This window comes from Protopterus annectens, chromosome 17.part0 (genome assembly GCF_019279795.1).
Source record: "Protopterus annectens isolate FY-2018-M chromosome 17.part0, PAN1.0, whole genome shotgun sequence".
In the NCBI taxonomy this organism is placed as follows: Eukaryota; Metazoa; Chordata; order Ceratodontiformes; family Protopteridae; genus Protopterus; species Protopterus annectens.
In genome coordinates, this window is record NC_056751.1 from 823,238,143 (window position 1) to 823,264,895 (window position 26,753).

Genomic DNA, 26,753 nt, shown 5'->3' on the forward strand with positions numbered 1-26,753 from the left:
TTGCACCTGAGCAGTTTTCTTTATTTTTATGATTTTATTGCTACTTGTTAACCAACTAAGGCTAAATACATGCAAAAGTAAACATCTTCAGTCCAGATAAAGCAAAATGACCCATTAGAAAATATACCCCTCAAGATTTACTCTTTAGACCACTGAGAAATTGAAATATTTACAACAGTAAAGTACCTTGGAATCACAAATGACCATATATTTACCTTTAATTAATTCATAGATGCAACCTTTTCAAAATTCCATGGATCAATTAATGCCTTATATATCATCAAGAAATATTTAATACCAGATGCCAAGCTTTCTTCAGCCAAGAGTATTTCAGTACTTACAATTACTTATGGCTTCCTTCTCTTCACCTGCTTAAACAAGGGTCCACCATTCTACTTGTCCATTACCTACAGCTCTGTTTCAAGGTTTACCATTGTTGCATCAAGTAAAACTAATCTCTGCACTTCCTTTAATAAAGGAAATTAGTTATTTATTAAATAAAGGTTCAAACTACTTCAAATGCCCTGAACCCACAGCTTCTGTATGAAAATACATTACCTTTACACTGACTAGTCACACTGCACACTCATAACATAACACTGAATTACTTCATGCCACAAAATGCTTAGACAATGAAAACTGATTCACATTTCTTACGTGAGTGCCAACTCTGCTTTTGGAACTCTTTGCCTTTAAATATTATAAGTGAACACTTATTTGCTTCCAGTAAATCAAAGTTCAATTCCTAATTTTCAAAAAAAAAAAAAACTTCTGCCCTAATTGTCATTCAATAACATCCAAGCTCACACTTTCTCTAAATCATTTAGGTAACAAATGGTGGGTTAAAAGATAATCTTACCTTTCTGTGATTATTGATGAACTGCAGCTTCATGTGACTCATTTGTATCTTACTAATGCATGACATCAAATCACATCCATTACCATATTACAAAATGTTCTTCATCTTTCCAGCCACTATATCACTATAATCATTCTTTATTCCCCCTCATTTTTACCTTACAACACTTTTATCTAACCAGTTAATACCAAAATGGAGGGTTTAACAGAGTAGAACTTACAGTACCCCTCACAGTCTTGAATCACTATCTCTCTCTTTATGTATGATTATATCATATAATAAAATACAACAAATGGACTGAGGTAAGGCTCCACACTCCAGTGTAAGAAACTCCAAGTTTTTAATCATAAATAAAGGAACACAAGTGCTTTCACAAACTGCTTCATCAGGTGATAACAAATAGTAAAAGTCAAAACCATCCTTTTATATCATTACAAAGATATCACATGATAAGGCATCTCTCAAAGTCACATGATCAAAAAGCATGATCATAAAAACCATCATTTGAAAGCATATGCCAATACTCAATAGTATCAACATTCAGCATATATAATAAATAATATAATAATATAAAAACATTTTAAACTAACTGCAGAAACATTATTACAACTGCAAACAAAATAAAACATATTATATAGAATAAATATTATTAATAAACATTCTTTATCTAAACAGTGGTCTGGACTTCAGTTTAGGTCTCAGGGGATATATTCATTCAGTCCATGTCCAGCATCCCTTCTGAGTCTAATTATCCAGGTGGCCTCTAACTCCGCAGTTCAGTTACAAACATCACCTTCTCTGGCATATGTATAAACCCTGCCTATAGCCATGAACTTAAACCCAATAATACAAGGGTTGCCAAAGCTACATAGAAGTTCAGTGAATCCCCAGATGAAACCAATTGTGTCAGGCAGAAACTGGTGTATGGAACCAGCTTCAATTTATCTAGAAAAATGTTTAAGGCCAATGTTAAACACAGCAAATCATGATCTGAGAGATACAGAGCATTTTCTTAAAGATTTGTATGCCTTCACTTTAGTTTCGGGTGGTGGAGAATTTTTGTTGGTGACGATGGATGCAGTCTCATTATTTACCATGATCCCGATCTGTTTAGGCATTGACAGTACTATGCATTTCATAAAGGACTTTTCTGCATGCACAGATGCTAAAGTCATGTTGATTAGTGAGTTATTGGGCATAGTACTTGAACACAATGTGTTCTTATTTGGAGAAACTGCGTACAGACAACACAATGGCGTAGCTATGGGCATATTTTATGCCAATAGCTATGTCAATGCGGTCATGGTAGCATGGGAAATGCAATATCTGTTCTAGGGACCATTTAGTCAATAGTTTCTATTTTTTAGGAGGTTTGCAGATGACCTCTATCAAGTGGGAAGGTGGAGTTAATAGCCTGTTGGAATTTGAGAAGTACTTCAATGAGAGTACTGAGTATTTGAAGTTCACCTCTAGATATTCTGCCCATGAGGTTAATTTCTTAGATGTAACTGTCAAGGTAGATGATTATGGCAATATTTATACGACCTTATATAGGAAAGATTGCCATGTTAATCGTTTGCTTCAGAAGGATAGTATGCATCTGCCATATACTTTTAGGAACGTGGTACACAATCAGTTATTTAGGGGTCAAGATTAAATGTTAGAGAAGATGATTTCCAGCAACAGGTTGGGACAGTTACAAGTGAATTAAGGGTGTGAGGTTATGAAGAAAGTATAATACAAATTAATGTTGCAAATATAAGTATGAGGGACACTAAAGCTAGACCCTACTTTTATAAAGGCTATGAGGCAGAGGGATAGTGTTGGAGATCATAAGGGTAAAGTGAAGGTACCTTTGAGTTATACCAGTGATGTTTCTAGATATATGGATATTGTACGTAGACACTGGAATATTCTAACAATTAATAAATATATAGCCAAGGTAATAGATCGTGAACTTAAATTTCTTTTTATGAACAAGAAATCTCTAAAGAGACGTCTATGTTTTCCTAAGAATGTCCCTTCTGCTCAGCATGAGTTTGGAAATAAACCATGCGGCAGATGTTCTTTTTGTGGTCTCATAGATACCACTTCAGAATTTGACCATCCTGATCAAAAAAAGATTTATAAGTTGAAAGTTACTGCTACATGTGAAAGTAAGCATATAGCCTACCTTGCATATTGTTTATGCTGCAGGAAGCTTTACATTGGGAAAAAGGATAGATGCTTTAAAGATAGGCTCCATGAGCATATATATCACATAAATAAAAAGTGTAGTACGAATGTTTTATCAAAACATTCGACACATACATTTAAGTTCATGGCTATAGGCAGGGTTTATACGTACGCCAGAGAAGGTGATGTTCGTAATCGAACTGAGGAGTTAGAGGCCACCTGGATAGTTAGACTCAGAAGGGATGCTGGACATGGGCTGAATGAATATATTCCCCTGAAACCTAAATTGAATTCCAGACCACTGTTTTGATAAAGAATGTTTATCAATAATATATATTCTATATAATATGTTTTAGTTTATTTGCAGATGTAATAATGTTTCTGCAGTTAGTTTACACATTTTTTATATTATTATATGATTTAATGTATATGCTGCATGTTGATACTATTGAGTATTGGCATATGCTTTTAAATGATGGTTTTAATGATCACACTTTTTGATCATGTGACTATGAGAGATGCCTTATCATGTGATGTCTTTGTAATGATACAAAAGGATGGTTTTGACTTTTAGTATTTGTTAACACCTGATGAAGTAGTTTGTGAAAGCGCTTGTGTTCCTTTATTCGTGATTAAAAACTTGGAGTTTCTTACATTGGATTGTGGAGACTTATCTGAGTCCATTTGTTGTATTTTATTATATGGATTTTGTGTTTATTTGGACACAGGTACCTGGTTTTTGGCAGTAATTCTTGTTCTTGTTTGTATGACTATATCATGATTATTCAAAATGTAAAAACATTTAACTACAATTGATTGATGAACACATTTCAGGCAATCAAATTACCAAAAACCCAAGCTATCACAAATTTAAAAGACTATAAAAAGAAAACAATTTCCCTCTGTGATCCAGAATCCTGAGATAAAAAGATTAAAATGTTGAAACCCACAGTATTGAACTCTTGGACTATGTCCCCTTTAGGACCCATGTTAGCACTCATTCCTGGATCTTGAGCAGTGGAAAATTCAATATTTGGTGTTGTCCAACACTGTAGATTTCAACATTGTAGTCTTTTGGTATGTTCATTTTAGGTTTCTGGTCAGAGCTATTGTGGTCTTCAGCATCATGATAGTAAACCAGTGTATTAGGTTCATAATGATAAACTAGGTTATCAGTTTACAGACTACTACAAGCCTAGCCAATACCCAGAAGTCATACTCAAACCTTGTACCTTATACCTGTGAGATTAAGACCTCAACCAATATGCCAACCCTCCCCCTTCAAGTCTGAACATGATACAAAAATTATACTTGATAAATGTAACTATTCACTAGTATATCAAGATATAAAGTAAATTGAGCAAAAACAAAGGCTATAGTAATGAATTATTTTCTGATGTATGACTCGGTACTAACTTTTCCCTTCTTATGGGAGATGACAAGATGAGTTACTTGAGAATTTGGTTAAAATAGAATGTTGAATAAACAACTAAATTAAAACAAAATTTAAAATTGTCTCTCTTGATAATACAACCACCAAAGTCCCTTCTCATAGCAAATAATTATTAGGGGTGATAGTAGATGATAATCTTACATTCAACCTGCATATACAAAATTGCATAAAAACTCAAGAAAAACTAGGGGTGCTTTACACAGCCAAAAACATTCTCTCCAATGCAACTAAAACTATACTTGCCACTACTTATCTCCTCCGTACACTTTATGGTGCTCCCATCCCCTCTAACCTGCAGCTTCCCAAAAATTAAAACTTGAACAATGTTATAACAATGTTGCTAAATTTGCAGCAAATACCCCTTTCAGAGTCCACCACTGTATAGCACTAAAAAGCCTAAATTGGTAAGAACTGCCCCATCAACTAACATATATACAGCTTTTTACCACTTATAAAATTATCCAGCATCCATCTACCTGTTCAGCACTAAAAACCATTCTACCCAACTATGTTCCCAGTAGGTCACTGCAATCCACTGACCAAAAACTCCTGTCTACAAATCTATCAAATCTGCTGGACGTTTTCTGTACTCATTCAAAGTTGCTAAGGCCTGGAACTCTTTACCTGTATCCATCAGGTCAATATCCTACCACCCATCTTTCAAAACCGCTCTGAAAGACTTCCTACTTAAAATCTGTCTCTGTTCTTGCTCAAAACCATACCAAACGATATCCATAAATGTGAACAAGTACCTTTTCATTTATTATACCTCCTTAGTCTCCCTTCTTCATTTACTTCCTTACTTCTATCTAATTCTCTTCCTTGACTTTCTCTATAAATATACAATAACCCTGTTTTCCCTCAATTCATATTGCAGTTTTTGTTTGTATTAGACTAGCTTACTTTAATTTCTCTACAAATTGTCTAAAATTTCTCTAAAATTCATGCTAATGTAAAACCTGTTATTCTATCAACTTTCTAAGTTTATAAGAGCAATATTTAAAAAGTGCCCATATTTTTGGGCCTTTGTCCCCCTATTATTTGTGGCTTTATCCAGATTTCTTGCTGTAAGAGGTTGAGAGGTATGTATGGAGTGAATGATTAAATTAACATAATATGGATATTGTGTGGAGAGAAATATGTCTTACCCTTAGATCTGCAATTAAAATGAGAAATCAGAAACAAAACTTGTTTGTACTGAGCTGAACTGAAATGGGTTACCAGCCACAACTTTGAGCTGAAATACCAGATGACCAGAGAATTTTAAGCTTCCAAAAAATATAAGTTGCCCATTTTTTTTTTTTTTTTTGCTTATTTATACTATTTACTGCACTTTTTTCTTGCCTGATGCCTACTTTTATACTGTATTTATTTACTGTGTACTAAACTACACTGTTGTACTGCAATTGTTTGCTTTACTGTACCTGTTAAATCAAATTGTGTTGCTGTTTTCACTGTTTACAAAGTGTTTTCACTGTTTTCACTGTTTAAGTATTTACTGGTATTTTTTTCACTGTTTTAAAGCTATCTGTTCTGCTTGTTCTGGTTTTCCAACCAAGTAGTATTTAAATAACTGATGTATTAACTGTTTAAAGCATTCTCTAAAACCTCCTTGCTGATTTTCTGCTGTTTTAAATGCTGTTAGTGTCTGACTGCTATTTTTTTGCGCTTAAACATTCTTTAGTGCTTCCCACTGAAACTAGGGTAGCTAGTAGCTGTAGAATAGTCCAGATACATGCTTGCTGCTTCTGGAACTGTTTGTAGTGGTTTGTTTGTTCTAAGCACATCTTCCAAGCCATCTTGGATTGGAAGGGGCCTATCTGCACTTTTGTGAGAGAATTGTGCTGATTGGGAACTCTCTGGTAAAGGAAGGACAGCTAGGGCTTGGAATAAGCATCTTTATTGGTCCTTTTGAATCATTTTAGATGTTTTTCAAGTTTTTAGCTTCTGGTATTTAGACCCTGTATTTGAGCAGGTTTATACTTATTTGTACTGAGGTGGGCTATCAGACACAACTCCGAACGGAGATACCAGATGACTAGAGGCATCTGAGCTTCCAAAAAAAACATAAGTTGCCTGTTATTTGCTTATTTATACTATCTTCTGCACTTTTTATTTCCTGCTGCCTACTTTTATACTACATTTATTTACTGTGTACTAAGCTACACTGTTGTATTGCAATTGTCTGCTTAGCTGTGCCTGCTAAATCAAATGTTATTGCTGTTTTCACTGTTTACAAAGTTTTATCAATGTTTCACTGTTTAAATATTTACTTGTATTTTTTCACTGTTTTAAAGCTATCTGTTCTGCTTGTTCTGGTTTTCCCACCAAGCAGTGTTTAAATAACTGATCTATTAACTGTTTAAAACATTCTATAGAGCCTCCTTGCTGATTTTCTGCTGTTTTAAATGTTTTTTTAGTGTCTCACTGCTATTTTTATGCTGTTAAAAATAGCACACTAAAACTAGGGTAGCTAGTAGCTGTAGTATGATCCAGATACAGGCTTGTTTGTAGTTGTCTGTTTTTTCTAAGCACATCTTTCAGGCCCATCTTGGACTGGAAGGGGCCTATCTGCACTTTTGTGAGAGAATTGTCTTGACTGGGACCTGTCTGGTAAAGTGAGGCTGGTCTCGGGCTTGGAATAAGCATCTTCATTGCTCTTTTTGAATCTTTTTAGATTTTCTTTTTCAAGTTTTTATCTTCTGGTATTTAGACCCTGCATTTCAGCAGGTTTCTGCTTGCTTACACATTGTGTAACACTGCATACTGCTGTGAAATTGTGCACCACAGCCAGACATTTAAATTCAAAAAATTTTCCCTAAAACCAGGCAGAAATATCCATCTACTGAGCTCCTCTGTCATCGATTCTGAAAAGCCACCCCTAGTGACAACAGTCTTCAACCTAGTATTATGGACAATTGGACTACCCTTGTTTCTCTGCCAGCCTTGTTGAATTCGGTCTCTTGAGGCAGTGTAGCAATTACCTGATATACACAGACAACCCTCTACTAATAACACACTCCAATACAGAGTACAAGAGATGTATTTACACCAATAATCTATAATCTATTCTCTCTCTCACTCAAAACAGCAACACAGAGAAAGTTGTCACTCACCCACCACTACATATCTAGTACCACTACTCATACACATACTACTACTCATACACATAGTACACATCAACCATGTAAAGCCACATGTGTGGAGGTTCTCTCAGAAACTTACCAAAGCACTAGAGACCTCCAAAATGCAAGACTGCTACAACTAACACAGTTCCCACAGCACCGATGACATATAATAACACCAGTGTCTCACCCACCACCCCTGTAAGGCGTAACACTCAAAAAAAACAGTTTTGCTGTCATTGGAGACTCAGTAGTGAGGCACACAGCTATCCCATTCACCAGATTAGACAAAGAGAAAGTCACAGTCAGCTGCCTTTTCGGTGTCAGGATTTGTCAAATCATGCATGCACTCAGGTCTCTCTGCAACAAATACTGTTAAGACTCTGTCATAGTTCATGTCGGTGTGAAAGACCTGAGACATACCTCATTGGACTATATGAAGAGAGACATGGTTGAGCTCTCTGAGTATGTGTCCCAGGTGGGTATGTCCATAGCCTTGAGCAGCATACTATACTCATCTATAATGATGCCACAGTATAAACAAAAAAATGATTGATTTCAATAATTGTCTCAGTTTTTGGTGTCATTCAAAGGGGATCCAGTTCCTGTCAGCCTGGGAATCCATGGTTGACAAACTTCGCTGCTTTGCCAGAGACTATGTGCACCTGGCATTAGGTTCTTGCCTCCCCCATAGTGCCTTTTTTAGGCAAGGTCTCAAAAACATCACCAATGTGAAATTAACCAAACAGAACAAAATAAGGGTCATGCTTCTAAATGCTAGGAGCTTAAACAAAAAATACACTCTCTGGAAGCACTTCTATCACTAGAAGATGTAGATGTCTGTGCACTCACAGAAACCTGGTTCAAGTCCTCAGACAGTACCCCGGCCTTGCAAGGCTACATTGCCTTCCATATCTTTAGACCACAAAATGAACATGTGAAAATGAAAGGAGGCAGTGTTCCAATCTATATTAGAGATAAATTCACCTCCCATCTAGTTAGACTGGAAAACTCCATGGAGTTACATTCGGCATGTACAGTACTAAGCACCTGCAGCAATTAGAGAGACCTCAGAGGTTTCTAACAAGGAAGATCAAGGGGCTAAAGCATGTGCCTTACACAGACCAACTAAAGTCCCTGTCACTGTACTCTGTATTGTACAGACTCCTTAGGGGAGACTTATGCCAGACCTACAGAGCAATCCAAGACCCAAACCTAATGAACTTGCTGTATATCTGTAAATCAAACAGGATTAGAGCCACCCATTCCAAGGACCTAAATATGGCCTCCAACTTAAATAGGACATGCTGGAAGGAGAGATTTATCTTCCAGCGACTGCCTCATCTTTGGAACAGGCTACCAATTCATGTGAAACAGAGCACCCCTATGACACTGTTCAAAAGGGCGAGTGGATTGGGCAGTGTAAATTCTTACCAGAAACAACACCCACAACCTCCTAGACATGGACAGTCATCATTAAATGCAATCTTGGTTATTGATTAGCATTTCTATGGTATTACATTGGGATGAAACTGCTAGGCTTAAAATGACCTCTAGGTTGATAGCCTAGTAATCTCCTAGTAAAATGGAAATCTGTAATGATAATTGAGCATAAGATGGCAGAGTTATTTAAAAATCAGTAAACTGTAATATAAGGTGTGAAACTTTTTGTCTGACATTTAAAACTTGCATGGGGTGAAAATACATTAGTATGGTCACTAGATAATTTCTGATCTCAATTTACATTATATATCTGTGTTTAAGTGATTTGTGATTTTCTTTGAATGAACAGTGCTAAATTAATCTGAAGATGAAAATTAGAATATTTGCTTGTGGTATATGAATTCATATGCTAGAGATTGGTAAACTGTTAAAAGTTGAATATAAGGTTTGATTATCTGACGAGACTAGTATATTAGTATTATATAAAACATATTATTATAAAATGATTGTTCCAGCAATCAGGGCTGAAATAATATATGCAAATAAAATCTAAACCAAAGGATAAAAAGATCGGAGAGAGACACCATTCAGTAAAAACTGCAAGAAAAACCCAACTGAGCTAGAGATAATAAGTATGTGATGCATGAGGACTGCACAGCACGTTGAAATGAAAACGTTGTACGTAATAAACGTTGGTCATGTCACAAAATGCAGAAGATGTTTGGTTGCTTATTGCCTGAGAAAACTCATGTGAATTATCAGAGAGGTTCAGGAGACCAACCACTATGTCTTAATGCTTTCTGAACAGCTTCACTAAAGTTAGTTAAAGTTAGAAATAATATTACTCTGCAGTCAGTGAAAGCATCTGTAGCAGTCACAAATGGCATTCCTGAGCTTTGCAGAGCTTGTAGGAGGCATTGCATAGCATGTGGTCCCACCACATTTTCAACACTAATTCCTTTTTTAACCTTGGAAAGACAAGTGTTTTGGTAATATCTCAGTCTCTCCATTTTAAGTTGCTCTCTTCAATTAAAAGAAATATAAAACACTGAATATCTAGTGGGTTTATTTATATAGATACTTATTTTGTTTACATTATTGACCAGAAATGACTGCCTGGAAAGTTTTTACTCATCAAGGGTAGTTATGATGCTCCACCCTATTACATGGCTGTGCCTCAAATATATGGTAACCCCCTTGCTTTGCTCATTCAGTATACATCTCATTAAACTATTTCATCTAGCATAAGGCACTAGACATTGTTGTCTGTAGTACCTGCAGAAAGAATTCAGTGCATCACTGCTCATATCATCCCAAACAAATTGAGAAAAACGTGAAATGCCAATTGCTAAAAAGATAACATATGTAAACAGTAAAACATAAAATTTAGACCATGTTTTATTCAAAGTGCCAGTATCTGAGCATTAACAATTTTAAGTGCATTGAGAAACATATCATTCAATAAACTGTTTCTTACAAATAATTTTCTGTATATTTTTATTACAAAATCTGACTTGTCCTTTCATGAGATAAATATAAGTAGCAGGATGCCATCTAAACTACAAGTGTACATTTCTACAGTGTGGATGTAATTGTGTCTAAATAAATGGCGGCACCCTGTGGGCAGCAGCTGCTTCGGCTCATCAGAGAAATGTATATTATTTGTGTAATTGTTCATCTAAATCAAGTAAAACAACCAAATCAGGGACAAAAACATATGATAACCTAACATGTAGCAAGGAGAGACTTCAGGAAATTTGTCTACAAAGCTTGATGTGCAATAGGTTTGATAGACTGCTGGCTGCAGGACCTGCAAGGCTAATACACTCCACAAGCTACTGGAGCTAGGAATTATACTGAAACACAATCAAAACTGCTCAGATAAGGTGGAATCAGTGTTTATTACTCAGGAAAGGAGAAGGAAGAGAAAGACGTGTGAAAGAACTCGTAAACAAGGATCCAGGGCTGAAATCATCACAAGATTAAAAGTTAACCCCTTCAGGCCTACACTACCATCCATTCTGCTGGCTAATGTTTGCTCTCTGGAAAACAAAATGGACTACATAAGGCAAGAACTAACTAACCAGAGCAAGATGAGAAACTCTTGTGTATTTATCTTCACTGAGACATGGCTGAGCTCTAACATAAATGACAGTGCAGTTCATGTGGAGGGACTATTTTTATTTTGTGCAGATAGAATACATTCTGTCTGAGGAAAGCAAACGGGGGTGGTGTCTGCATCTACATCAATAACAACTGGTGCACCAGCTGTGAGGTGGTAAAAACACACTGCTCTGAGGACCTAGAGTTTAAGTCACTGAAATGCAGACCCTTCTACCTACCAAGGGAATTTAACAATGTCAGCATCACAGTAGTATACATACCTCTCAGTGCCAACATAAATGAAGCAGTAGCTAAACTGTATCAGTCTATAAATGATTTGCAAAATCAAAATCCTGATGGAGTACATATAATAGCAGGAAACTTCAGTCAGACAAACCTGTAAACATTCCTACCTCAATTATGCAGACTTTGCAACAAGAGGGGAGAATACACTGGACAAGGGCTATACAAATATTAAGCTAGCATTTAAAGCAGTACCTTCCCCCACTTGGGTAACTCAGATCACCTTGCCATTATGCTGCTACCATCATACAGACCACTGCTGACCAGGGGGAAACCATCTGTGAAGCAAGTGAGAGTATGCCCGGAGGGAGCAGTCTCAGCACTATGACTGTTTTGGGAGTATGGGCTAGAACATCTTCAAGGAGGTGGCCACAGCAAACCAACACATCAAGCTGGAGGAGTACACTGAGTCAGTGATGGGTTACATCTCAAAATGTGTTGACGATGTGACAGTAACCAAAAGCATCATCACAAGGGCCAACCAGAAACCCTGGCTAACAAGTGAAGTGTACGAGCTCCTGAAAGCAAGGAATGTGGCATTCTAGTCTGGTGATAAAGAGACTCTCAGATTGGCCAGATCTCAATTAAACAAAGAAGTGAGGGAGGCCAAATGCAAATATGGTCAAAAAATCATGAGCCACATCTTCAAACAAAAGGACCCCAGGAACCTGCGGTAGGGCATCCAATCTATAACAGATTACAGGTCCCCATCTTCACAGTGTGATGATGATACAGAATCCCTAAACAAGCTCAACATCTACTTCAGTAGGTTTGAGGAAGGGAACAAGACAGCAGCAGAGAAAATCAACAACTACCAGAACAAGGAAAAGCTCGGCCTCAACCCTGCTGATGTCAGAAGGACTCAGTAAAGAGTTAACCCCAGGAAAGTAACTGGACCTGATAACATTCTTGGAAGAGTGCTCAGAGACTGTGCGGACCAACTAACAAATGTACTCACAGACATCTTCAACAACTAACTGAGTCAAGCCATTGTGCCCAAATTTTTCAAGTACATAGACATTATATCACTACCAAAGAAGTCACTACCTGCTAGCCTAAATGACTGTCATCCCATAGCTCTCACTTCCACTGTGATGAAATGCTTTGAGAGATGTGTCAAAGATGTAATAACATCCAAACTACCTGCAGACTTTGATCCACTCCAGTTTGCATTCAGACTCAGTTGATTCACAAGAGATGCTATTTCTTTGGCATTCCACTTATCGCTGGGCCACCTGAAGAACAAAAATAGCTATGTGAGACTACTTTTCATCAACTTCAGTTCAGCTTTCAGTACAGTCATCCTGCAAAATCTGATCAGAAAGCTGGTTCAACTGGACATCAGCACTCCACTATGCAATTGGATTCTGGACTTTCTAATAGATAGACCCCAGAAAGTGTGCATAGGCAAGAATACATCAGACAGCATCACCCTGAACACTGGAGTGCCACAGGGATGTGTCCTAAGCCCCCTACTTTTCACCATACTAACCCACGACTGTACTGCCAAGCACAGCTCAAACCGTATTATCAAATCTGTAGATGATACAACAGTTGTGGGCCTCATCAGGAATGATGATGAGACAGCCTACAGAGAGGAGGTGAATCAGTTCAAAAGCTGGTGTTATAGCAATAATCTTGCACTAAATGTCAACAAGACCAAATAAATAATTGTGGACTACAGGAAAAGCAACAGAGAGAACTCTCCACTCATAATCAATGAAGAAACAGTTGAGAGGGTAAAAAGCACAACATTTCTGGGGCTGCACATTGCAGAAGACTTGTTGTGGTCAGCCAACACAAATGTCATCATTAGGAAGGTGCATCAATGGCTTCACTTCTTGTGAAAGTTGAAGAAAGCAAACTTACCATCAATGATAAAAAAACAAACCAGGTAACCACCAAAGCTGAAAGCATACAGATTGTTTATTCCACCGACAAGACAGGATAAGCGCTTTCACACCAAATGTGCTTCATCAGATCCACTGCTTAACTAAAACAAGTCAATTATATAACAAGATCAACTAAATATAGCCAATAAAAACACGACGGCAATCACTGATGCAAATGATGTTTCTTAAGGAGAGATTTTAAAGGCACACTGGCACTCTTTAAGAGGAAGAACCTGTTGAATGCGTTAGCAAAACAAGTTTCTGTGCAACATGACCATAATTTTGAATTCATGGTGTTGCAATTAGTTCAAGGGAGTGGTAGAGGAGGTGATTATAACAATATAGTGGAGTTAGAAGTGATCAAATGGATTACTAGATTACATGCTGACAAGCCTCCAGGCATTAATGCCAGCGTGCCTTTAAAAACTCTCCTTAAGAAACGTTATTTGCATCAGTATTTGTCATCATGTTTTTACTGAATATATTTAATTAAGTTTTTAGTTAAGCAGTGGATCTGATGAAGCACATTTGGTGTGAAAGCTCTTATCCTTCTTGTGAAAGCATCTTGTCAGTGGAATAAACAATTTGTATGCTTCCAGCTTTGGTGGTTACCTGGTTTGTTTTTTATCATTTTGCTATTATACTGGATAACCTTTGGCTGGTTTGGGTAACTGTTTTTTTGCAAACCTACCATCAACAGCTCTCACAACCTTTTACAGGGGCACCATCAAAAGTATACTGACAAACAGCTTTACAGTATGGTATGGAAGCTGCTCTGGTTCTGAGCACCAGTCCCTTCAAAGGGTAGTGAAAGCAGCTGAGAGGATTATCAGGAGCTCCCTCCCATCCATACAAGACCTGAACATGTCCAGATGTCTCAGCAGGGCAAGGAAAATAACCAGGGATAGCAGTCATCCTGCTTACAAGCTGTTCTCAAATTTAACATCAGGAAGGTGCTTTCAATGCATACGCTGCATACCACGACATTCAGAAACAGCTTCTTTCCACTAGCCATCAGGTTACTGAACTCTAGGAACAGTACCCTTCACAATGGACATTAAGGCAGCAATCCAACAATACTGAAAAGTCTCTATAGTGCAATATGTAACAAGGTCTTACCTGCACCCAGACAGCAAAGTCAGTAGTAATCAAACTGTCTTACTGTGCAATATAAACGTAGACCTTAAATCAATCACTTAAGTGCAATTTTCCAGTGAAAATTTGCTAATAAATTAGTAATGAGTGGCAGTCTGTTAAATCAGTGCAATAATGCAAGTAGTTATTATTGTTGTGTTTGTCATCTGTGTCTTTAGAATTTTGTGTATTATCATCATGTTAAATGTAGTCAATGTATTGTATGCACATTGAGTCTGAAGAAACATAATTTTGCTCAGTTTACACTTGTGTGGATCGAAGTGACAAAGTTTACTTTGACTTTATACTTTGACTTCTTAATGGTACAAAAGAGATTATAAAATGGGTGATATCGCTAGTTCTAGAAGCTATTCTTTTTACAGGTAGCAATGCTGCATAACTTAGATAATTGGGATTATACATAAGGCAATGCTATCCAAATAAGCTGATGGTGAGGATCACACCTGGACATTCATATTTCTGTGTCTGATGAAGTCTGTATGATTATATATTAAAACTACTGTTGCTGTTGTCTAAAACTTATTTTTGATTTTTTTTAATTGCATCAAGGCAGTGCATTTTTTCAGGCAGATTCTTTGTGGTGTCCCACTGACTTCTATAAACATCATGTATACTACGTGTCGTGTGTGTGTGTGTGTGTGTGTGTGTGTGTGTGTGTGTGTGTGTGTGTGTGTGTGTGTGTGTGTGTGTGTGTGTCTCTCTCAAATACATAGTTCCTAAATGCATATCTTGTATCACTTATATAATCAGACATACACAAGGCTACTGGGATATCAAGTTGTTATGACCCTGCAGAATTCTGTCTGTGTATGTGTAAACCAGAACTACTTTCAAGCACCATCAATGACCTCACTACCATCTCACTGTCTGACCACACTGTTCCACTTTCCAACTTACCTCAGTAGCATTCTAATGGTAAAATAATATAAGTAATCATTACAGGAGGGCTTTGACAAGTCAATCTCTGATGTAAGGGCTTCAGCCCCCACACCCTCAATTTTGAAGTGTCCTAAGTCTGAGGTTGCATCAACACATATTAAATGGAATAATATGTTATTCCCTTTACTGTGAATCAGTGCAATCTCAGAATTAATATTTTATTAGTTATAGTATGTCAATAATACAACCTCCTGCAAAAACACTTTCACAAATGGCATTTACTTTCCTACTATGTGACAGTAAACTGGATGGGTGCATAGTGTGATTGATTAATTAGATGGCAGTAAGCTTATTAGTGATGCTTTACAGAAGACTCCATAGATCCCACCATGGTGCAGCATATCTCCTGTGCTAGCACACCAGCTGCATCAGTAGTTCACATGATCATGAAAGATTTGTCTGCATACATCCTTTGTTATTTCTTGTTCACATGATGGTGAATGGTTTGTCTGCATACATCCTTTGTTCTTTCTTGTTCATATCATCGTGAATAGATTGTCTGCATACATCCTTTGTTCTTTCTTGTTCACATGATGGTGAATGGTTTGTCTGCATACATCCTTTGTTCTTTCTTATTCACATGATCGTGAATGGATTGTCTGCATACATCCTTTGTTCTTTCTTGTTCACATCATCATGAATGGTTTGCCTGCATGCATCCTTTGTTCGTTCTTATTCACATGATCGTGAATGGTTTGTTTGCGCCCATCATTTGTTCGTTCTTATTCACATGATCGTGAATGGTTTGCCTGCATGCATCCTTTGTTCGTTCTTGTTCATATCATCGTGAATGGATTGTCTGCATACATCCTTTGTTCTTTCTTGTTCACATGATGGTGAATGGTTTGCCTGCATGCATCCTTTGTTCGTTCTTCTTCACATCATCATGAATGGTTTGCCTGCATGCATCCTTTGTTCTTTCTTGTTCACATGATGGTGAATGGTTTGTTTGCGCCCATCCTTTGTTCTTTCTTGTTCACATGATCGTGAATGGTTTGTTTGTGCCCATCCTTTGTTCTTTCTTGTTCACATGATCGTGAATGGTTTGTTTGCGCCCATCATTTGTTCTTTCTTGTAATAATCACCATGAGGCTGTTACTGTTGCTACAGAGACATGTTTTACGTTGTTGTCAAGATTATGCTCTTCTTGGCGTTGCCATGCTCTCATTCCCATTCCACATATGACACCTTCTCATTGACATTCTTTTTAGATGTGACTCCTTCAGATATGGTTCTGATCTTCAGTTTTTTTTTCATGAAGCCCATTTGGCTGAGGCCATCTGGCAAAATGGGCTATCTCTGAAAATGCTTTTCAGGGTCGAGCAAAGACACTCATATTCCCATGCAAAAGATTATACCTGATCTACACTAATATATTTAATTTTAAGATCACACAACCTTAAAAAAGTTAGAAACATGTTTTGCATTTGTTCTCCTATTTTCAACCAAATGGGCTTCGTGATACAGAATAAATGAATGAACAATGACTCAAGTATATGTAAACCCCAATAGGTAGAACTAGCATCATTGTTTTCTCTATATTTTCCTACTGCTGCGTTGCTGCTGACTTCAGGCTATTCTACAGCCAGGTCCCCAGTATTCCCATTCTCTGGCTTTCCAGTGCAGTCATTGGATGTGACTTATGTTCTTTTTTTTTTTTTTTTTGGAATACCACCCAAACCCCATATGTAGGAGAGTCAGCACTGGGATAATATCCAAGTGACCTAGAATTGATTAGTGGCATGGGCATCTCATGTAATGACAGAGAGAGATGAGTGTGCTCATCCTGGGGGAGGTCACTTGCCTAGATGTTTCCCATGGGAAGGCATAGTCCAGGGAGGAGAAACACTCTTTGGCCTACCAAGGCAAACATGGGGAGAGATTGGTGGTAGGGCATGAAATAACAACAACAAAGAAAATCCTTCTGACAAGCAGCATGAGAGGGAACTGAGATGCCCTGATCTCCTCATTGGACCCAACTGTTATTGGAGTAAGTCCAGGCAAGTAGGAGTGGACAGTAAACATGGTGAATAAGGAAGAATTTTTGGGTTCCCTAATGGTCAGCTGCAGGAAGGGATAACTGTCCCCCACATACCCGTAAATGTGAAAGGGACAGACAAGGAGCCCTTATAGTAGGCCTTACAGTGACCTTTTCTGCATAAGCTCTACCTCCCATTGATGTGCTGGGCTGGTGGCATGTGAGGGGATATACAATGGTACCATGGGGGAAACATCCCACCTACATTGGGATATGTCCCTCAAGCACCTGCCCCTTTCAATTGCAGTACCGAGACCTTGGCATGGCATCAGTATCACTGCCATGCTCAAGTACCAGGCATCATTATAGCCATGTATCCCCATCAGGTCCTCACACCTTCCCACCAGAACAGATAAGCAGCCACAGCCTTTTCATTTTTACTTCTCCCATGCCAGCTCCAGCATGTGCCCCAAGTCACTAATCTAACTCAGGCTACTGGGGTAATAGTCAACAGCATGTGCCCCAAGTCACTAATCTAACTCAGGCTACTGGGGTAATAGTCAACAGCATGTGCCCCAAGTCACTAATCTAACTCAGGCTACTGGGGTAATAGTCAACAGCATGTGCCCCAAGTCACTAATCTAACTCAGGCTACTGGGGTAATAGTCAAGGCTTTATCCCCATATGATATGGAACTGGACACATCTTCTTAGTGTTGAAAAATGAATTAAGCCAATGAGTGAATATTCTTATCAAAGGTTCATAGTACACACTAGGCAAACAGCCACCAGAACCTTCAAATGTCTAGCCACACAACCCAATCCAAGTGTGTCCCTTTGTAACATGCATCTAGATTGGAGAGGTATGCTAGTTAGGGAATGTTTACTGTTGGTCTCTGTCTATAGAAGACATGGGTACCATCCCAGGGTGAATTTATGATTTCCCATTCAGCGTTAGTTAAAGAATTTTTACTGTCAGCCTGTGTCTATAAGAGACATGGGGGTCAGCCCCAGGATGAATTTACAATTTCCCATTCAATAGTCAAGGTTATTTTGAATAAAGTTAGGAATGGACTCTGCTTCACATGAATGGGAAGTCTATTCCAGAGCATGGGAATCCTTTGAGACACATATTTGTCTCACCAATATATACTATTTATGTCACAAGCAAAGTGTAAATCCCTGGATCTAGTGTTTCTGGTGCTGTTCATTTTGCAGATGTGCAAAAGTTCCATCTTGGCAGCATCAAAGGATTGCTTATATGCTACGCACAGATTGCATCTCAAAAACCTGTAGCAGATGGAGTATAGAGACAGGCCTCTAACGCAATCTATACAGGACAATGTATTAATACCCTGGACTGACTTGGTGATGAACCTCTGTGGGTGTTCCAACTGTTATATATGCCTAGTCAGGTACATGGTGAATGGGGAATTGTATTCAACAATGGGTCTGACAAGGGCAGAGTAGAGTGGTACTATAACTTCGTTTTACCCAGATGCCATACAGTTACTTATAAGTTGGGCAATGTAGAATTATTTTCTTACCACCTTGACTATGTGTTGATCAAAGGCCAGATTACTTTCTACATACTTTCCCAGATCTCTAACTACTAGGTCAACTCTTAAGGGAGTCTTATCAATAAAGCAATTTGCTTGGGTAGACATTTTCTGAAAAAGCACTATAATGTACTTCTTTGCACTTTTTAATCCATGGCTTTGGCATGGATTAAAACTTGTGTTATACCTTCTTGCAGGATGTTGGTGTCATGGTGGTAATTTATGATAGCTTCCAATACGCAGTCATCTGCAAACTTGGTGAGCCAGAGGCCCTTTATATTAGCTTTGACCTCCGAAATGTAGATGACAAAGAGGAGAGGGCCCAGCACAAAGCCCTATGATGCCCAACTGGTGACCTGCTTCATGCTAGAGGCGGTCTAATGAATCCTGACTTTTGGGTCCTGTCTGTGAGCTAGCTGGCAGTCCATTGAGTTATGTATGGATTTATGCCTCCTTTTGGTGAGTTTGTTTACAATACCTCAGTGGGGCATTTTATTGAATGCCTTAGCTATCTCTAGGTAGGCAGTATGCACCATTTTCATTTCATCCATTGCTTTGGTTGCCTTCTCAAAAAAGTCTACCAGGTTAAGCAAACATGACATTCCAATCAGAAAATTAAACTGGGATGGGTCCAGTGTCTATAGGTTGCCAATGTCTATGTTGATCATTTCCATGATAATTTATTCCATGGCTTTGCATATCAGACTAGTTAGACCAATAATTCTGTAGTTACCAGGGTCAGTTGACAATCCACCCTTGTGAAAGAGGGATAAATGTTTCCATCCTCTGTTTTCTTGGTATGTAGCATGTTTTGAGACTGTAGTTGAAAAGTGACTCATGTAGTCCTGATAAGTCATTTTTCAGGCTATTTAGGAAACAGCCTGGGATATTGTGGGGCCCTACTGTGGCTGTGTTTTTGGTCTTAGCAAGTGCCGCCATAACCTGCTAATAGTGGGAAGAGGGGTATGCTAGTAGGGATTTCCCAGGAGGTGGCGGAGGGAATGGGGGGGGTGAAGTCTGAGCTGAATTTGTCAGCCAGCAGATTTGCTATGTCACTCTTTTCAGTGAAGGTGGTACCATTCACTACCAGTTCGGCACACTACAGCATGTTAACTTTGTTGTTTCAGACATAGCTGTAGAAAGTCTCGTGGTTGTCTTTAGCCTGAGAGGCTATCTTGACTTGTAATTGACCTTGTTGGATTTAATTAGTCCTCTTAGTTTCCTGTTTAGTTTAATTAATGAGCTTGTATTATTACAAATGTTGCTCTTTATGATTCTGGCCATGACTTTTTTCCTTTTGTTATATACCCTGTTAAGATTATGAATTCACCAGGATGGTTTGTTTTTTAAGGGTTTGTTTTAGGCTTATGTTTAGTAGGTACAGCAGTCTCTAGGCAGCCATCTCAATGTTTGTCCAGTGTTTCTGAGAACAATTCTGCATAGACTAGTGATGGCAAATCTTTGGGGCCCAGTGTGTCAAAAATTCAGAAGATGCCTAACTAGACTCTGCTGACGTGTTCAGCCCCCCCCCCCCAAAAAAAAAATAAATAAATAACAATAAAACAGCATCGTTCTCAATACATCAGGGATAAATCTCAACAGAATCAGGGACAAATCTAAAAATAAGAGACATGGATAGTTTTGAACTACTAGTACTATTAATGTGAGACACTGACAGAAAAAAAGAATGTGAATTAATATACATTTTCAGAAGTAAAATAAATAGTCTGAGGTTATTAACTTCCTTACCTCTTCAGCAGTGTTGTTGAACTGGCTCCTGGCACCAAATAATTCAATGTACTTCACATGCGCAATGAATACAAAAACAGTTTCTTTGGTAACTTGGGTGTTGGTGAACGCTGGTGTGTCACCTAAAACACCATGGCGTGTCACCTTTGACACATGTGTCATAGGTTCACCATCACTGGCATAGACTGTTGTGAACTTGGGGTTAGGTGGGGCATTTTATTTTGATAAACTGTCACTTAATAGGATGTAGTTTGCTTTAGAATATATCTTAACTGTAACAGGTTTTGCTGGTTTTTCCAAGTTGATTTTTATTTTGAAAGAGACAGCTTTGTGATCTGACCTCACCACTGAAAACATGACACAGGGAGACTGGTGCAGTGCTCTCCCATACCAGTAAGAACTGGGTCCAATATGTCTGAACCACTGGTTAGTGCACACTAACAGATCAAGGGCACTTGTGTTAATTAAAGTCCAGGAGATGTTGTGCCTGTAAGTTGGAAGCAATGTATGCTTCCCAATCTATACTGGAATAATTAAAGTCTCCCATGAATAAAGCATTTGGCTGGATGGAGAGTGCCTCCCATAGATCTAGATAAAAGTTGTGGGAGTCTTGTGACATAGACGGTGACTTATAGTTTGCAAAAGATATGGTAAGGGACTCTATTTATGGTGATTTGCGAGGAATGAACTCTAGGGTATTGTCCTGTTTAGCCACCCTTGAGGTATATTTGTTGCTAATGTAGATCAAGACACCTCCACCTTTAGTTCCTGTCTGTACAGCTGCTGGTCTAAACGTGTAGAAGGCACTATAGCCTTGTACTGCCAGAGTACTTTCTGTGGCTTTAAACCATATCTCTGTAATGGCACATATGTCTATATTTCCAGAGTGAGGAGAGTTTATAGGGTGTGGAGTTTTTTGTTAAGTCTCCTTGCATTGAGCAGTAACACATTTAGGTTTATTTGTGTTTAATTTGCTATGCTGGCAGGTTTTTCACTTTGGCATTGTTGGAAGCCCAGGGTGGACAGGTGCACGCCATCTTTGGCAAAGCAACATGTTTTTTTTTACCACGTCCTTCCAGTCTGACAGATATTGAATCTCCATGAATTGACACCAGAAACTAAGCCAGTTGCTAAAGTCAGTCATATTTTGTTGATTCCATGGCATCATCCTTGGAGAAGGTAGAATGCTGCTCAGACACATATTCAGAGTGATCCATAGTATCTTTCTTCATATAGTCTGAAGAGGTATGTCTCAGGTCATTTGCACCCACATGGACTATGATAGAATCATACTGATACCTGTGGTGCAAAGACATGAGTCCATATGTAAAGTGGCAGATCCTGGCTCCCAATGAGCAACTGACCATAATCTACTCCTTGTCCAGTCTGGTTATGGGGTATCTGTGTGTTGTACAATAGAGTCCCCTATGATAAGAGTCCTGGGTAAATTGTTTGCTTATCTTACTGGCTTTGTTTTCAGGGGTCCATCAGATGTAGTCTTATGTGTGCTGTTTGTTGCTGCTTTTGGGGTGTGCTTTACAGATTGCTGAGGATAGGCATTGTTGTTTGTAGACTTAGGAGGTTTTTGGGGTTTGGGAAAATTGCATTTTAGTGCCTTAGCATAAGATGGTCTATGTGTGTGTTGAACACTGTGTTGTGTGCATGCTGTTCCTTGACAACTTTGTTTGTAAGTGAGATTCTTGCCTCCAAGGAAGTTGTGTATGTACATTTCTCACATACAGTGTTGGTTTCTTTAATGAATAAAAGGTTTTTTGTGTACATGAGACAATTGCTACATTGCCTCAGGATGCCCACATCTACTAAGCTGGCTATGGAGACATTTTGAAATCACATATCCATGTTGCCTGAACCTGTATTTGGGTGAGCTATTAGGGTTTAAAGATTAGGCTTTACAAAGGTCTCCTAGAGAGGTCTCCAGGGTTAGAAACAAGAGTTGAACGATGAGGATATGGTATTAGATAGTGTTAGGATATCGCATTAGTGCTATATAATGCACATGACAGGTGCTCTGAGCTTAATTCCCTGCAATGCTAGTACTAATTTTACAGAAATACTTAACTGTCCAAATGCTAGCATCTGTACAGGGCACTGCCAACCTCCTCTGCGCAGTGAGCAGTTCCATCCAAATAAGTCTAATTTATAGAAGGAGAAATTAAAGTGAAATCTAAAGCTTGAGCCCTCTGGTCAATATAACAACTGCACTTTGAGCCCCTCTGAAGTGCTTCACAGCTCAGACAGACCAGGCAGAGACTTTCTGCCACAAGATGGATGACAAAGCAACATTTTGATTAACAGCCATCTTAACTATGATCACAACAACTTTGAATGATCTTCTGCTCCCATACCAGTTGTTTCCACAGAAAATCGGTGCCTTTTGTTTTTCTCAGTTAAATGGCTATAATATTTGGAATGTTTTTTTTTTTTTTTTGTTTGTTTGTTTTTTAATATGGGCTTCAAAAGACACTTCCCCAGCCCTAGCCAAAGAAATTCCAGTGTCTGACAAACTTGTACTGTTAGTTATACCTCTGAAAAATGTTCTGTTCCAGGTGCACCATTAGGAAGCAGTCTTTTGAATCAGCATTGCTTAAGCTCTGCATCTTAATAATATATATCAGATGCCCACCAAATTTGGTAAGATTTTTTTTCACTAGCTAAGCTTGCACTCCATTCCATCTAATTTTATTTTTTTGCAAAGTAGAAAGTCAGTGCAGAAGTGACCACAGTGCAAAATGTTGCCACTGCCCTCAATACTGCATCAGCATAGAAACCCTAATTGCAACCGGAACACTTCACAACTATACTTATGAATTCAGCTTTGTGAATGCCTGTCTTTATACTACACTGCTACAAAGTTGGATCCCATTATGGTTGTTTGTTCAGAAATATGTTGAGAGGGCTAAAACAATAATGTAATACCAAGTGTGCAGTTGTTTATGTATGTAAAGATATGCAGGGGGTAAAGTCCCTTGCATGAAGGATAAGAAGCTTTGCTGGCCAAAGAAAACAAAATTCAAATTCCATTTTAGTTACACAGAACTGGAATTTGCTAACCTGCTTCCCAAATGATGTCCATACTGACAAGTATTTTGGAATCATTTTTATAGTGAGAACTTAATGTTGTCCTGATATTGTTCAGGAGGGTCTAGACCCCCTGTTTGTAAACTACGGTTTATTATTAGCATGGGTTTAACAATAAAGCTCCAAATCCACATGTCCTATGCATGCCAATAATACAGAAATATAAACTATAAACTAACAAGCCAAAATGCTACATTACTGCTTATTTTCAAGTTTCAAATCATGTGACTGACAGGTAATTACCTTCTCTAACTGTAAACTTATTTTCCAAAATGAAAAAAGGAAACTTACGTACATATTTGCAAGTCTGTGTTTGATTTGGTGATTTTCTTTGTGACACTCATAGTAACTTGTTTTGACATTCTTTATTAACATTTTCCATGTCTTGTGAGATGGAAATATGCAGGCATTGCTCTGAAGGCAATCTAATGCCATTTGCATCCATTTGCAATTTAGTTCCTGGAACAAATAAACATGAAGGACAAAGTTAACATTTTTTTCACAAAAATCTGCTCTTGTATTTCTTTAGTTCAGCATTCATTGGTTTACAGATATTAAGCTCTTACTCGGATTCTGCATACAAAAACTAAAATATGCTGTATGTAAACTAACAGTCCTTTGAATATTCAAAATAATATTTCCACTCTAAAATTTGTTAACAAGAGCAGTAAAACCAAAAAGGAGAGTCTGCAAAATTGAGCAAACGTTTTACTTGTGGATTAATTTAAAATGTTCTGCTGATATAGTTTGCATTACATAAACTAATGATGACAGACACATTGTATATATTTTTGTGCATGCAATATTAATGGTAGCACTGTGTTTAGTTTAAACCTGTTCCTTATCTTTTTTCTTCTTTTTTCTTGTAAATAAATCTTGTTGCTTTCTCTTACCTTTATTAAAAATGAAACTCTCATGCCTGTCTTAGAAATTAAACTGTTTAAAGTGTTATCCCTACAGTTAATTGTTATTGCCTGTGTTAAAACACATTTATCCTCTTTACAATTGTCAAATATGTTTAGCTTGCATTCAAAGGTGCCCGCAGGCAGGTGCAAGGGGGTGCACTTGCACCCCCCTGGAATCGGCTAGCTTAGATTCATCTTCTTTTAATTAAAAAAAAAAAATTTTTTTTTTTTTTTAAGGCATTCTTCTTTAAGAACGCCCTTCAAGTCCAGTCACACAGACGTTTTTGCGTCTGTGCAACTGATGTTTTACGTCCTCATCTTCCGCGCCCGCGTGAATTTTGAATAACAGAAGAAGACGTTTCGACTGGAGTTCACGGATGAACGTACAAATGACAGGTAGGTGTTTCACTCTAGTAATTCGTGTTCTTTCCATATCTGATATTTGCTGACTTACTGTAGTCCCAAGATCCCTTCCTCCCCAAAAAGGTTTAAATATTGCTACTACTCAACCCTAATACTTTGAGTAAATTGTTATTGAATGATATGCAGTCATCTGTATATATAAGGAAGGAGCTTTCAACTCCTGTTGTCACTTTTTCATCATGGAAAAAGACGTTAGTCTGTGATGTAAATTTACCCATGACTAGCAGACAAAGGCTAGGAGAGAGGGGACAATCCTGTCAAATGCCACTACTGATTCTGTCAATTTCTTACATGCCACCATTTACCAATTGTTGGGCCTAGGTAATAAATGTTCTTCCAAAGTTCCTATATTCCATGACTTTAAAAATGAAATCCCAGCTCTATGTGTTAAAAACTTTGGTAATGTCAGATAGCATGTTGCCTGCTTTGTTGGTATGCTGAGCATATTTTGCCATAAATCTTGCAAGGCTCCACCAGTTGTCAAGGACTTCACATCTTTCTACATATCTACAAATCCCTTCTGTCTCTCATGAACAAGTGTTCATAGAAGCTGATCTAACACAGTCACCAAGATTCATGCAAAAACTCGATAAATAATAGGTTCAAATTTATGAGAGATATATATCTGAAATCCATTACATTAAGAAGACTGTCTTTTAATTGTGGGATTAGGGCTAAGGGTGCAAGTGATTGGCTTGTATCTTTAATGTAAACAACCCATTCCTTACACCTCCATATTTTGAGGAGCCACTCTACATACATTGGGAATCCTTCTCTTTTGAGCCACCAGAACGGTCCTCTTCTCTTTAGTTCTGCTGCTGCCTTACAGGTCTCTAGCATTCTTAGCTCAGTTACTCAACCAACCTTCCGAACAATATTGCACTTCTTGGTATTGAGCATTTCATTTTTAGTACACCAGCTATTGACAAGGACAAGCTTCAGTGTAGTGCATGTATGTCAGAGGAGGGACTTGATGACAACTCCTAGTTTACAATTATCTCTACATTTTTTTAAACTAAGATCCTTATTTGATTGGAGATTGGAGAAGCAGATACCATACAGTATTGGTCACTGAACCGATCCCTTCGAAACTTCACTGGTCAACTTCATCCTCTCAATGAATGGTCATGCAATTCTTACAGTGTGAGTCCTATCTTTAAGCCAGTTGGCTATCCACCTAGCCATATAAAGTCCAATTTGGAGTTCATTTAATTTGCTTATTATATTTGCATGTGGTATGATACCAAATGCCTTAGCAAAGTCAAAGTACTTTGTGTGGACAGCTTGTCCACAATTAACAGACTGAGTATCTCTCTAGAAGAAGGTTCGAAGATTCACCCTGACAAAGCCAAACTGCAGAAGGTCGTGTCTGATGATACATTTCATGGCTCTGCATTTAAGACTTGATTGACTGATCAGTCTGTTAGTGATATCAGTATCCAACAGTGGATACTGGCCTTTGGTACTGAAATACCAGAAAGCTGTATGTTATATTCCCACTCTAGGTGATTGCATTACTTCCATTATAGTGCACCACCATAGGGGTGCTGCACTCCTGAGTGTGCTGTCCTTCAGTATAGACAATAAACTGAGG